At 36.9% G+C, this 13,214-nt stretch overlaps 1 non-coding gene across 1 annotated transcript; it reads left to right on the top strand.

Moving 5' to 3' along the window:
* Nucleotides 1-11,122: 11,122 nt before the first annotated feature.
* Nucleotides 11,123-11,194, top strand: TRNAC-GCA (transfer RNA cysteine (anticodon GCA)). Its single transcript has one exon. It is a non-coding gene; the product is annotated as a tRNA-Cys (tRNA).
* The last annotated feature ends 2,020 nt before the right edge of the window (nucleotides 11,195-13,214 follow it).

Below are 13,214 nucleotides of genomic sequence, written 5' to 3'. Positions count from 1 at the left end.
GGGTTCACCGCCACCGCAGGCAGCCACATACGGATGTCGTGGGGGAATTAGAACGCTGCTGGTCCGCATTTCGAATTTTTATTTCATTTTTCCCTCCTCCTACTCCTTCTTTAGAAATGTCCGTTTTTTTTTTGCACATAACGTTTCTTGACCGATTTCTCAAGTGACATATGTGAGTATTGGGTAAGGTGTGCGGCGGGAGGGACGGGACGAATGGACGGTGTACGTGAAGAATAAAAAATTACAATGGAAGTCAGGGTCTAGCAGAGAGAAGGAATAACTCATGTCGCTTGCTTCTGGATGGTGGTCAAAACTTGGTCGGGAGGGGTTTGGGGAGAGGGTTAGGGGGGCGGGAGGAGGTTTTTGTATTCCGGAAGAGCGGCTGTTGTGTCGGGCAGAGTCACCAGGGAGATTGATTTGTGGCCGGAATGTTAACCCGAAGGAGAGTGAAGCAAGGCTCTGCAGGCTCCCTCCGACGGCACAAATGGGAACTAAAATAATATACACAGTTGATACACAACAATGGGTTTGCAAGACACAGAAAGAAATTCGATGCTTCCTCTGTTATCGTAAGAAGAAACTAAACAAATAACAGCATCACGAGAGGAAAAAATCGGTGCATGAACAATGATCAGTGGCAGCGTAAGCATTCTTAATTGGGAGTGGGGCAGTACATAATCAAGGTGGACGCCACATCAATGAACTTGTTTTTAAAGTTGATTATTTTTAAGGCGAGGTTTCTAATAGTAAATACCAGTACTGATTGCCATAATATTATTTATTTTTCATTTGGTCACCGTTTATAGGGCCAATAAACACTACATTAATAATAATAATAATAATAATAATAATAATAATAATAATAATAATAATAATAGGCGGATTGGTGGGAAAGGTGCCTTATCTCTATAAAAGTTGTTATCGAGGAAAATGATTTTTAAAATTTAGACCTAAATAGTTGCCCAAAATCCTAATTTGTGTATTTTTATTTCCCGATCCTCTTATAGTGTTTGCTAGAGTAAAAAAGTCTGAGAGTCAATTTTAATTTAAGAATGTAAATAAGTTTAAGTGTGAGAGAATACTGTGAAATATTGGATATAAAGATTTTACCCACCCATACGCCTAACTGAATAAAAATAAATAATAGTAATAATAATAATAATAATAATAATAATAATAATAATAATAATAATAATAATACTTACTTATTTACTTACTTACCTACTTACTGGCTTTTAAGAAACCCGAAGGTTCATTGATGCCCTCACATAAGCCCGCCATTGATCCCCATCCTGTGCAAGATTAATTTACTCTCTATCATCATATCCCATCTCCCTCAAATCCATTTTAATATTATCCTCCCATCTACGTCTCGATCTCCCCAAAGGTCTTTTTCCCTCCGGCCTCCCAACTAACATACTAGGCCTATATGCATTTCTGGATTCGCCCATACGTGCTACCTTCCCTGCCCATCTCAAACGTCTGGATTTAATGTTCCTAATTATGTCAGGTGAAGAATGCAATGCGTGCAGCTCTGCGTTGTGTAACTTTCTCCTGTAACCTCATTCCTCTTAGCCACAAATATTTTCCTAAGAACCTTATTCTCAAACACCCTTAATCTCTGTTCCTCTCTCAAAGTGAGAGTCCAAGTTTCACAACAATAAAGAACAACCAGTAATATAACTGTTTTATAAATTCTAACTTTCAGATTTTTTGACAGCAGACTAAATAACAAAAGCTTCTCAATAACACGCATTTCCCATATTTTTTCTGAGTTTAATTTCCTCCCAAGTGTGATTTGTGTTTGTTACTGTTGCTCCAAGATATTTGAATTTTTGCACCTCTTCGAAGGATAAATCTCCAATTTTTATATTTCCATTTCGTACAATATTCTGGTCACGAGACATAATCATATACTTTGTTTTTTTGGGATTTACTTCCAAACCTATCGCTTTACTTGCTTCAAGTAAAATTTCCGTGTTTTCCCTAATCGTTTGTGGATTTTCTCCTAACATATTCACGTCATCCGCAGAGACAAGAAGCGCCAATAAATAGTAGGCCTACTACTACTACTACTAATAATAATAATAATAATAATAATAATAATAATAATAATAATAATAATAATAATAATAATAATAATAATAATAATAATATAGCTACATAAAAGTTTTTTCGTGAAAAATGATTTTTAAGATTTAAATAGTTCCCCAAAATCCTAATTTTATAATTTTACTTTGTGATCCTCTTATAGTGCTAGCTGAGTATTGTTAACCTTTCTTAAAAATATCTGAAAGTCAATTTTAATTTAAGAATTTAAATTAGTTTAAATGGTAAGATAATACTGTAAAAAATTGGACATAACGCAATTTAGCCACCCATACGCATAATAATAATAATAATAATAATAATAATAATAATAATAATAATAATAATAATAATAGGTCGGATATGTAGGCCTACGCACTTAAAACCATTAGAAATAGGCAGGCATAAAAGCACTATAAAGATTCAAAATTGGCAATTAAAATAGGCAGTAAATTGCGAACTAATATTAAAAATGGATATAGGTAATGGATATAGGAACAACTTATAAATATTTTCACTAATTTTACTGTGCTGCATTTTTAATACGAGCAACTATGTTTTACGCTGCTTTAAATGCCACTTTTTTCACATTTTACCTGTAAAAAGATAAGGTTAATCTAGGCTACCTGTCCAACGACCAATCTAATCATTAATGAAATAAATGAATTAGTAAACAGGTTTCCTTAAAAATAATCACGTAACAAATAAGAGAATTAAATTCTCTTGTTAAATATCATGAAACTGAACTTTTAAGCAACAAAAAAATATGATACGCCTACTCCCAAATGCGAAATAAAATCATAAAATTTATAGGCGAGTTTTTCTAGCTTAATATTATGTTAAAAACGAGAAAGAATCCAAACTTCATTTTATTTATAAATCTTGAGAGGAAAAAATCTGCAAAAATAAAATCCACTGCCTCCACAATATTCATGCTTACTTGAACCAGTGGATTCGCTATTTCATATTTCAATAATTGCCATAAAAAAAAGAGAAGTATATGTAGGCCCACTTATAGTAAATGAAAAGTAAAACATATGTTCATATGAGGATAGCTGCCATATCCATGTTAAACTAGTTAGGCCTATTTTTTTATATTTTATTTTGGTTATTATCCATTATAACGGACTAAATAGTAGGCTGTATCACTTCGGTAACCCTTTAGGGACAGCTATCGTCATATTGGATTTTCTGTCTCTACCTATTTTTCGTAGCACCTACTCACAGTAAATTGTCTTTTAGTCTGTCGTGAAACCTTCGTTTCCATTAATCCATTTCTTCATTAAAGTAGGCCTATGCATCGACTCTTGGAGTAAAAATTTACAATTTTCCCTCAATCTAATTCAAAATTCACTTATTATTTCCTTACAGTAAAATGAAAGGAATGCAAAAGGAAACAGAAAAAATAAATTACATTTTGGAGGCCTAAAGCAAACATTTTGTGAAGAAAAAAAAACATATATTCTTTCGGCAAGCATTTCTTCGCTTCCAAATGACCTAGATCATTCATTTGTTCACCAAATTGATCCCTAAACAGTGAAGAATGTTGTAGTCTGAAATTAACTTAGGGGAGAGTTGGGTAGTATCGGACATCGGGTAATATCGGACAGTGCGTTTCTTTCATCTACCACCAGATGATAGTACCTGAATGACATGGTTACGTTTCTGTATGTGACATCACAGAAACGTAACCATGTCATTCAGGTACTATTATCTGGTGGTAGATGAAATAAAAACCCACTGTCCGATATTACCCGATGTCCGATACTACCCCACTCTCCCCTAATAGCATTTTCACTTATGTTTATGTAATTTTTTTCTAACATGTAAAAGAGTTATTTTTTTATTTATAGAGAGACAATACCTTTGCTTTGCACTAAATTAGTTGATTTTAGATTACAACATAGCTCTATGTCTAAGCTTCAATTTGGTATTTGAATGAAATCGATAGCTCAATTCTAAGCATACTTTTTACATGTTCAAAGACTGAAAGATGTTGAAAAAACTGAAATAGGGTAAAAATGAAGTTAAAGTTTAAGTTCAAGCTAGTTAACAAATAACACACTTTTATGCTCCTAAAACCCTCCTGCAACATAGGCGAGGCCCTCTTCCTGTGTCTTAAGGTCAATTTTCCTCTTTTCCACAGCCCTCCGGTATCATCATCGCTATTGTTGCTCAGGAGTGTACTGTATGTTGGCCTTCAGGGTTCGAGTCTCTTCTGCAGCATTCACACAAGACATTGTGCATTTTCCTGGGGTGATGCTCATTTTCCGGAATATGTCCAATTTTATTCAACTTTGTTGACACAATTGAAGTGGCAGATAGCATCCATGACTCTAAGTTTCAGGGTTGTACGACCTACATATGTTTCTTTGGGCAACGTCTCCAAATCAAACCATTGAAAGACTCGTTTGCATTATGAGTCTTGTCATGTAAACACCTGCTGGGCATAGGTCTACTGGGATCTGTAAGCCTTTCGTAAATAGATTTAACCCACTTCTTGGCGCAAGCAGCTGCGCATGGAGTATAAAAAAGTTAAATTTCGTCCATCAATAATGGGAAAACCTAAATATGTTATGTATGTTTAAAAACTAGAAGAATCAGGCTGTAATATGAGACAAAAAAGCAAAATTTTCATTTTTTTCTTTAGAAAAATTGCCATTCTAGGGGTCGATGCATACCTTAACTCAGCCTACTTCTTGAAATGATTTCTTTCTCCATTATAAAGCTTGAAGGATCGGTGGAGCGGAAAAAAATTCTCTCCTGCACTAGAATTCGAACCCGGGTTTTCAGCTCTACGTGCTGACGCTCTATCCGGATGCCAGACTGAATCCTCTCAGTTTAAGCTCCACTTCTTAGTTTTCCTTTAGTGGTCAACCCTCATGCACTGTGTCACAAATGTGTGATCGTGGCACAATATCCAACATACTAATGTGCAGAGGTGCACTCATTACGAGTGACTAAGTGGCCGGGATCCGACGGAATGAGCGCCGTCTTAAATCACTATGTGATTATATACGCATAAGTTATCATATTATTACGATGTACCGAAGTACATATTATGATATTTCCGTGCAGGAATTCTACATTATCATATGATGAAGTGGATAGAGCGTCAGCACGTAGAGCTGAAAACCCAGGTTCGAATCCCGGTGCCGGAGAGAATTTTTCTCCGCTCCACCGATCCTTCATCATATGATAATGCAAAATTCCTGCACGGAAATATCATAATATGTACTTCGGTACAACGTAGACTATTATTATAAAGCTTGTTAGCATATTGAATCATTAAGCAACTTGACTGCCACCGTGGTCTGTTGGTCAGCATGCTGCTCCAGATTGGGAGGTCCCGGGTTCGATTTCCGGGCTCGGCTCTCTGTGAATTTTTCTTGAAGAAGAAGAAGAATTCCCTGGGTGTCTAGAGTCTGGAAATTTGTATGAATATTAATTAACCAATCATCACAAATATAAAAATACATCAAGACTGTCGATGGGCAGTAACCTGAATACACGTTTCAGCGTCACATTGTTGACAAGTAACTCCAAGTTAGCACAACCATAAAGCATCTAATAGAGTTACCAACAACGAAAAAAAAAAAAACAAAACAAAACAAATTAAGCAACTTGAAAGTGACGATGTGCTTCGAAACTGACTGTGAGAAGAAATTCGCCAACATAACGTCATGTTTATTCCGCTACATTAATTATTGGAGAGGCAGTAGTTGCGTTACGAGCGCTCACGTCTGCAGAAATAGGCTACTGATTATCAATAGACTATAGCCTGCTCAGCACATTTCGAACTGGAATATCAAGGTCAAGTACAAACGTAAAGTACAAACCACGCACGAGTCACTGAACTGAAGACTGTGAACTGAAGCATTGGTAATTCCGGCTGTCCCAGCTGACTTTAGTTGAGGAGAATGGTCCAGCAATGGGGCAAGCACGCGTGGGAAATACAGTCATTGCTTGACCTTGATCCTCCTGTTCGAAATGCGCTGACAATAATATACCTACTTTTAACTCCAAACGCTGTGTATCGAAAGCTATATTTTCCAAGCTATTAGAACACTTTGTACAAAAACTATTTGAGCCTGATATGACATATTCAAGTTATCTTACAAGATATATCCTACTAGTTTTATTGAAATATATTAAGATTATTCTGACCTATATTTCATTACACAAGAGTTTTTTTTTTATTGAAACATTCAAATATGTCCCAAGACCATTATATTTAAACGAAGTCTATTCTTTTTGGCAAGAGTGCCTTCTATTCCTTCTAAGTCTATGTGGTTAAAATTTCTTTGAAATCTGAAATGTAGGAAGAGAGAAAATTGTACCTATGCATCTCCATGTAATGTTATTTTTTTTTTCCAACTAGTTAAGCAATGTATCAATTCTAGTATATATTTGAAGAGCAGAAAGAAAATATAATAAGCAAAAAAGAAATCATATAGTTGAGAGTACTTACTAGAACCTAAGCTGTGACAAAATGAAACGTCGTTACATTTTCACAACTTTCGCATAACTTAACAACCAGTGCACAAAGCTATTAAGATTTTTATATTTGTTAAATAAATTAACGACTTGCGTTTCTCAAAATTATTTAAGATATGTCTACTTTTCTTTCTTTCAGTCGATAATCCGATATGCCCTAATTTTCTGGGGAAATTGAACCAAAATTGGAAGTGTCTTGATTTTCAAAAAAAAGCCATTAGAATATTAGACTATGTAAATGAAACTATCTGGAATATTGTCGACCACTTTTCAGACAATCACGGATTTTAACAATCATAAATTTGTATATATACGATCTAGTAGGCCTACTTTACACTCGACAAAATATCGATAATTACTCATTAGTGGCCAATATATATGATCATGAAATTAGAAACAGTGAACAAATTAATATTTCATATTGTAGATTACACAAGAGTAACACAAACTTTTCAATTATGGAGATGAAACAATATAATAAGCTCCCCATTCAATATTATAAATTACCAATCAATAGCTTCAAAACTAGATTTTACAATTGGTTGTTAAATAATCATTTTTATTCTGTTGCTGAGTTTTTGAACACAAACTTGTGTGAAATTGTTCTTTAATAAATATTTTAATTGCAATTTAGTTAGCTTTCTTTAATTTAAAAGTTTCAAATTATTTCATGTTTTTGTTGTATTATTTAAACTTTACTGTTTCTTTTATTAGTGTTTTGTAAAATATATTATATGTTTTTCAATGTATTTTGACGAAGCATAAAACTGTAGCTAGGCCTATGTCTAATGGCCAAAATCAATTGAACTGAATTAAATTCAATTGAATTGAATGGAATTGAATTGAATGAAGACGTCTTCAATGAAAGCGTCCTGGTGAACATATAAAATATTACTTTCCAAAATTTACTTACATCTAAGTCAATTATAAGAAAGAAAATAAATTATTTTATCTTAAGACTATTCTATTTCCATTATCAAATTTTCTCAGATTATGCTGTAACGTCGGCAGTTTGATTCTTTTAATGAAAACGTTTCGGTGATGTCATGAAATATGTTAGGAAACCAACAAAATAGATGTTACATTCATTTCATAACTTTAGCATTTATACATTTACTTCTTATAAATATATCATTTTTCCTTAATATGCTGAACTTGGCCCTTGTCCTTCCATAAGCTGCACTTCGGTATTTCTCCTCTGAATGCCTAATGTTACACAATCTCTTTCTCTCCTCTGTTTTTCCACTCGATTCTTCAATTTTCTGCAAGCCGTAGGAGGAAGTGTTCATCCAGCAGGTTCTGACCACCAAATCCACTGATGGAACATACATTTTGTATGACGACACCTTCCTCCTCTTATTTCCCTTGCCCGAGTGGCCCATGCAGTGACGGACGGGCGAGAGGCCAAAAACGAGGCGGATTTCATTCTAAAGAACAGAGTCCCAATGTGTGTTTCCAGACATCATCATCAACAATAATAACAGCAATAATGTGATCGAATCGTAATTCACTTAACTGACGGAAGCAATTCAAAAGAAACAGGAATTAGATTATCGTCAGGTTATATCAAGAACTGAAGAATTAATAGTAAACCAGGGACTTAAACAAGGAAGTAGGCTATATAGAATGTTTAAAAAATACGGGGCATAATTTCAGGTATGTATTTCCCACATGTAGACAATCAAAATAGTTAATTACAACATGTGTCCGGAAATGCTTCTTTTCCGAGTTATGGCCTTTACAACATTGAAATTCACCGGAACGTTTTTCTTTCCGCAGTTCGTTGTCATTACAGAAGATGTCCACCTCCTGCTTGAATACAGACCTCACATCGATGTCTCATTGACCTGCGAACACGATCCCAAACTCCAGGAGTATTGCGTATGTCCTCAGAAAATGCCACAATTCCATTCCGAAGGGATTCCAAATCAGGCACCGGAGACGAATAAACCAATGATTTTAAATGGCCCCACAAGTAGAAATCGAGAGGGTTCAGACCAGGTGAGCGTGGAGGCCAAGCAATTGGGCCATCTCTACCTATCCATCGATCAGGAAACCTTCGATCCAAGTACCGGCGAGCCGTACGACTGTACAGGAGCGCCATCATGCAAGAAGTGAATGTGTTGACGATTGATCAGTGGAGTGTCTTCTAAAACATGAGGTATGGTGTTTTCCAGGAAGTTTGTGTACGCCTGCCCCGTAAGTCTGTTTACAATTACATGGACGGCCCACATGTTGACGGAGAACTGCACCTTGTGATGAGATGGAACAGTTGCACGTGGGTTTTCATACGCCCATACATGCTGATTGTGGAAATTTGTTATGCCATCTCGTATGAACTGTGCTTCATCTGTAAATAATATTAAGGCAGGAAAGTTCGGATTTACACCACACTGCTGCAAGAACCACTGACAGAACCTAACTCGTGCAGGGTAATCTGCTGGTGACAGGGCCTGTACACGTTGCAAATGATAAGGATACAATTGATACTCTTTCAACAGTCTCCAGACAGTCGTATGAGGAACATTGACTTGCAACGCTACCCTTCGTGTGCTGATAGAAGGAGTCATGTTCACACCCTCCAGAATCTCCTCCTGTACTTCTGGAGTTGTAGATCTTGGTCGTCCCCTTCCCAAACCAGGAGAGTGAAATTTTACATACTCGCACAGACGGTAATGGAGACGTACAAATGTCTTCCGATCTGGACATTGTCGCTGTGGGTACCTCTCCTGGTACAAACGACGAGCCAGCGCAGCATTGCCGTCCGCCTTACCGTACATGAAGTGTATCTCTGCCAGCTCTTGATTTGAATACATGTCGCACAGTCTAACGCCTACACAACACTGAATGTAACCTTCGCCTCGGAATGAACTGTCAGAGTGCCCTCTTAATGTCTCCTTTGACGGCAACGACCTGCGGAAAGAAAAACGTTCCGGTGAATTTCAATGTTGTGAAGGCCATAACTCGGAAATAAAGCATTTCCGGACACATGTTGTAATGAACTATTTTGATTGTCTACATGTGGGAAATACATACCTGAAATTATGCCCCGTATTTTTCAAACACCCTGTATAGAAAGATTGAAGGAGAAGCCTAGGATAGAAGCACAATTAATGACATTTTTAAGAACGCTATTAGGAATGACAAAACGAGATCGCATTCCAAATGAAGTACTCAACCAACAATTAGAAGCTGGAAACATAACAAGTTAAAAAAAAATTGCAGACGAAAATGGAAAGAACATATCGACGGTTGTAGGCCTATGCCAATGAATCAATTTCACATTTTTTTAAACTTTACAGAAAATATAAAAACACTGTCACAAAAATTCTAATCAAATATATTCGTACATGTATGGTAAGCTATTTAAAATAAATCAACTAAAAATATTTCTTGTTATGTATCTACCGCATGTTTAATTTCCAGATCAATTTTAAATACGAGATGATAGGTTTTTTGCTAAACAAAATGCCACATTGTTTTTACCACTTCATAATAAGTGCACTCTTAGGCCTATTCCACAACCTCACAAATTCTATATTTGAATAATTTCAAGGGAAAACTTGTTCCGGGGTCGGGTATCGATCCCGGGACTCTTTGCTTAGCGCACGAATGCTTTACCGACTGAGCTACCCAGGAACTACACCCAACACTGTTCCAATTTTTCGGTAGAGTATTCGTGCGCTAAGCGAAGGGTCCCGGGATCGATACCCGGCCGCGGAACAATTTTTCTCTTGATATTATTCAAGTCTACTTCACAGGAAGCTTTACCTGAAAGCCAGATTTGCATAATATATATACGTCACTATAGGTACGTTAACAGAAAACCACAATTCAAGTCACACAGATTTTGTGTGCACTCAAAGTTGGGTTTCCGGCGCCTTTCTCCAGTCATTCCTATTTTCCGTTTCCTTTTAGTCTCTGCGTACGATCCATATACAGAGTGGAAGTGAAATAATCGTGCAGATTTTTAGAGCGAATAGCTCATGTTGTATGTAACAAATAACAGTAATACTATATTGGTGGAAGGTTCATAGTTTTCTCAGAAAAAATGCCCCCCCCCAAATGTTTAACACCCTATCTATCATTCGGTAATTATTGCGAGTTGGATCGTCATTTTTGTCCATATCGATAGAAAATCTAACAAAAAATAATTTATCGCTCTGTTATATTTCAATAACTTGAGAGGTTTTCGTGTAAATTTAATTTAAAAACCACTCATTTCAACTATGAAAGACTAATGGAACGGAGAAAAATTCTCTCCGGCGCCGGGATTTGAACCCGGGTTTCCAGCTCTACGTGCTGATGCTTTATCCACTAAGCCACACCGGATACCCACCCCGGCGTCGGACAGAATCGTCTTATTCCGTCGGATCCCGGCCAACTAGTCACTCATAACGAGTGCACCTCAGCACATGTGTGGACTTCAGTCCTACGTTCATAGACATCTATGACGTAGTGCAGAGGGCGGCCACTAGAGGGAACCCAAGAGTTGGAACTTAAACTGAGACGATTCTGTCCGACGCCGGAGTGGGTATCCGGTGTGGCTTAGTGGATAAAGCATCAGCACGCAGAGCTGAAAACCCGGGTTCAAATCCCGGCGCCGGAGAGAATTTTTCTCCGTTCCATTACTCTTTCATCGTATGATGAAGCAGAATATCTGCATGGAAATATAATATGTACTTCGGTACATTAAAATAATATACACGCATTTCAAGCCATTGAACGATGCAACCACATCGCAACGTTGTAGCTAGAGAAGGAGGTGCGAAGCAGTTCACGTATGCTGAGTTCGTTGATCTCTTATTCTTTATTACGGTACGAAAGGAGACTGTTAGTGGCTAGGTTACCAGACTGCTGGAATTTTCAAATTAATTTTCTAATTAACCATGCAGTTAATCACAAAACGTAATATAGGTTTTCTATTCATTTAAGTGTACCTTATCGCCTTTTTCAATCTGCAGGATCATTTCACATCAACCTCTATATTAATGTCGTCTATCATCTGATATCTTCTTCTGCCCCGAACGTTTCTCCCGTTCATCATTTCTTCCAGTGCATCCTTCATTAGGCAGTTTCTTGTTAGGCAGTGACCTAGCGAATTTTTTCTTTTGTTCCTGATCAGTTTCAGTACCTATTATTTATTCGTTCTTCACCCACTATTTCTAGTACAGCTTTATTTCTTAATCTATCTGTCCAATTCACACGCTCCGTTCTTCTCCATACACACATTTCAAATGCTTCTAGTCATAAAGTCCGTGTTTCCGCCCCATATAGTATCACACTCATACAAAGCACTTCACTAGTCTCTTCCTTAGTTCTTTTCTCAGACGACCACGGAAGATAAATGCTACATTTGCAGTTTTTTTTTGTAAAAGATAAATGAGTAGCCTAGAATCGAACTGCACTTCCTACAAATTATGAAATATGGAATTAAGATATGTTTCAGTGCAGAATTTTTCAGGGAATGTAATAAATTGCTTGCTCTTTGGAGTCAAACTGCAATTTATCTGCCTTAACTTTAGCAGTAAAATCACTGTTTGGAGTCTAACTGCACTAGTTTTTCATCTTTTCAGACAAATCAAAGTTTTGGATAAAGTACAGTAGTGGCAAAAAAACCGGACCGACCCTTGTAGCTGATACAAAAGAATCCTGTGCTGTGTATTGTGTCAAACTGTGGTAATTTCAATATTTATAGTGAAGCCAGAGGTATGTACTGCTACTTAATGAAAAAATACGCAGTTATCTTTGCCGAATAGAGGTAGAAATGTAATATTGATGCCGGATGAAAATTAAACTCGCAAAGTTTTTTCGTCTGTAAGCTTGAGTCACTGAAGGAATCGAACAAATGCAATAAATTTCATTGTTACAATTAATTATACAAGATGGATGTGTTTTGTGACTAGAAAAATTTGAATCTGTGACTCTGAAATCAGCTACAAGGGTCGGTCCGGTTTTTTTTTTTTTTTTGCCACTACTGTAGTGTTTGATTCTAGGCTACTCAAATGCTGCAGCTTCCCGTTGCTTTCCACACACCACTCTCTCTTTCGCATCTTGAAAGATCCCAGGGGGCCCCACATGAAGGTGAGGAGAGTGGATTTGACTAATTAGATCCTCCGGACTTTACGACTTTACCGAAATTCACCACACATATCTGTTCTATCAGAATTTTTGAACTGACCAGAGATCGGGAAATTCCAATTAACCTTTGCCCTTCATTCAGTAATACTGGAGAAAAATTGACTATCGAATTTATTAAATAAAGAAGATATTAGCCTATTTTCTTTGCATTAATATCTCTATTGTTATATGAATTCACAAGTCAATTTTCCTCCATTATTACCAAATGATGGTTAGCCCATTTCTGCGAACACCCATTCATTTCAAGCATGTGTACTTCACAATAACTGTATACTTAAGCCAGAGACCAGTCCGCCACTTGTTTAAGCCACGCACCGCCTTCTATTCTCTTTCTGTTGTTGCACTTCAATTTCCTCCACTTGAAGTGATACCGACCAAACCTCACCACCGCCACCACTGCCGGAAACAAACCGCCAATTTCCTTACATTTCCACCGCCGACTCCAGCAGCAGTAGCTGGCTGTCTGACACCGCAATTTATACAACACA

The sequence above is a fragment of the Periplaneta americana genome, chromosome 3 (genome assembly GCF_040183065.1).
Source record: "Periplaneta americana isolate PAMFEO1 chromosome 3, P.americana_PAMFEO1_priV1, whole genome shotgun sequence".
Taxonomy (NCBI): Eukaryota; Metazoa; Arthropoda; class Insecta; order Blattodea; family Blattidae; genus Periplaneta; species Periplaneta americana.
The sequence above is the reverse complement of the archived record's forward strand: the minus strand, read 5'-3'. Positions and strand labels throughout refer to the sequence as shown.